This window comes from Brassica oleracea, unplaced genomic scaffold, assembly GCF_000695525.1.
Source record: "Brassica oleracea var. oleracea cultivar TO1000 unplaced genomic scaffold, BOL UnpScaffold01101, whole genome shotgun sequence".
Lineage (NCBI taxonomy): Eukaryota > Viridiplantae > Streptophyta > Magnoliopsida > Brassicales > Brassicaceae > Brassica > Brassica oleracea.
This window is the reverse complement of record NW_013617667.1, coordinates 1-2,282: the sequence shown is the minus strand read 5'-3', so window position 1 is coordinate 2,282 and position 2,282 is coordinate 1. Positions and strand designations below refer to the sequence as shown.

At 36.4% G+C, this 2,282-nt stretch overlaps 1 long non-coding RNA gene across 1 annotated transcript; it reads right to left on the bottom strand.

Annotated features, from left to right (window-relative positions):
- Positions 1-1,697: 1,697 nt before the first annotated feature.
- Positions 1,698-2,282, bottom strand: LOC106320875. The gene is made up of 3 exons (XR_001265936.1): positions 2,241-2,282; positions 2,042-2,148; positions 1,698-1,945 (listed from the first exon to the last, which is right to left on the bottom strand). It is a non-coding gene; the product is annotated as an uncharacterized LOC106320875 (long non-coding RNA).

Below are 2,282 nucleotides of genomic sequence, written 5' to 3'. Positions count from 1 at the left end.
GTTAAAAAATAGACGGATCACCTCTCAATGTCCATTTCTTGTTCTCTAACAGATAAGAAAGTGTCTGATTCTCCCAATCAACTTCAGACTTCCCTAAGATTCGAAGCCATTGAACACAAAGGATGATATCGACACTGCTAGGTTCTAAAATTATAAAATCATTCTTCAAATCAACTGACTGTACCATCAAAGAAACCTGTGTGCAAACCCCTGGTTCAGTAACCACAATTCCCGTACCCACTTTGATCTGCATCTTCGATTTATGCTCTATCATCTTCAATTGAGCTTTAGAGACAATCTTTGGGGGAGATGAAATTATGTGTAGCTCCACTATTTATCATCACCAGTACCTTCGTCTTGCTAATTCAACTACACATCTTCGTTGTTTTTGGTGAGGAACGTCCAAAAAATGAGAATAGTGACAATTCCATCACCTCTACAACCATATCATTCACATCTTCAACGGAATCATGAAACTCTTCATCCATTTCATCTTCCTTTAGAACCACTATCACATACACCTTTCTGTTGCAACAATTGTGCGCCTTGGACCACTTTTCATCACAAGTATAACATATATCGTCTCTTCTCTTAGCAGCAGACTCCGCTTCAGACAGTTTATACGGAATTGTATATGTATTATTATGTCTGTTACCCCTCTATTTATCTCCTACTTTTGTACTCAATTGACCTGTATCATTAGTTTGGCTTCCATTTTTCCAAACAGCCTGATTAAGTGGTGCATTTCTGAAAGTGATTCCTTGACTTTGCTTTAATGTACGATTCTCTAAAGGTTTCCCCCTAAACATTTTGAAAAAGTCACTATCCTCCATCATTGTTATTGTTGCGATGAAATTAGCCGGAAAAAAGCTTGACGGCAAAACAATAAAAGAAGCTAATTAAAACTTAATGAAAGATAGATATGGGAAATGAGAGAAGAGACTTGTAGCCATAGGTCATTAGCTTAACTGGAAAGGATTCCTGGACAATGTGTCAGAGGTCCCAAGTTAGAGTGGCCAATGGGACAACATGATGTGTTTTCGGGCCTGAGAGAATTACGGGCTTCGACCCGAACCTCTTGGTATTGAAAAAAAAAGAGAGAAGAAACTCATAAAGAAGCTTCACTTGTCGAAAAACACAATGAAATCAGATTCAAGACCGATGTTGAAAGACCCAACATATGGGTTTTGAGTGCGGTTGGTAAGTGTCTTATGTTCGTACATGTTAATTTCTCTGGATATGGATGATGAGGAAGATGAGTTTTGTTGGTTGACTGATAGGAAAAAAGATTATTGTAGAAACTAAATTAGGTAAAAATGTATTGTCGGATCAAGAAAGGCCAGATGAATTAAATTTTTTGAAGTTTATTGGAGATGTGTGGTGTAGTACTACTTTGGAAAGGTAAATGCCAACTCACAAGAGAAATAAGTTTTAACCATATTTTATGCTGAGTATAACACATGTTTGGATGTTATTAGTATTAGCATTATGTTCTACATTATCTAATCAACATTTGTTAAAAAAATATTTACTAAATGATAATTCTTTTCAAATGATCTCTGATCAATGCTTTCATATGAAGCTTTTCGAAGAGTATTTGAATAAGGGGTGGAAGTGCTTTCTAATAGAGAGAGTGGTTATTTGTGTTATGATTTTCATAGGAAGTGCCTTTCCATATAAATTTCTCTGCAAAGTAGGGGATAAAAATATCTATTGAACATACTCTTTTAAAAGGACGTTCGAGTAGAGAGTGCGAATTACAGAAAATCATTCGTTTTGCCCAAAAGGTATATGTATAGAATGAAATAGCAAAAAAAAAAAAAAAGGAAGCTGGCTTTTGTTTTAACCAAATCCGAATCCTTCACTTGCTTCATGGATTGCAAGCAGCAGCCTCTCCTGCAGATGTTCCTTAGACGGGTACTCTGGCAGATCTAACTGATTGAAACTGCAAACAAAACAGTTTTGCATATATATTAATATTTGTGGTCATCCATCATCCATCAGAGAATAGTTTCATTGGAGGATTGAGATTTTTTTTTACCAGGTATGAGCAGACGGCAAGTGATTAGCGCTTCCATATGCCTTGTGGATCTGAAACTTCTGTGCCCCTGAAATTCCTTGAAGGGAACTAAATCCTTCCAGAGGTACCTGTGTTGTTGAGTTCAAAACGTCAGTTTCCCACTTTGAAAAAAAAAAAACAATCTTATCTTAATGAAACAAACCAAACATGTTTTCTTTACCTTAGAGGTTCCAGTCACAAACTGCAATAGACGGGCTTTGTC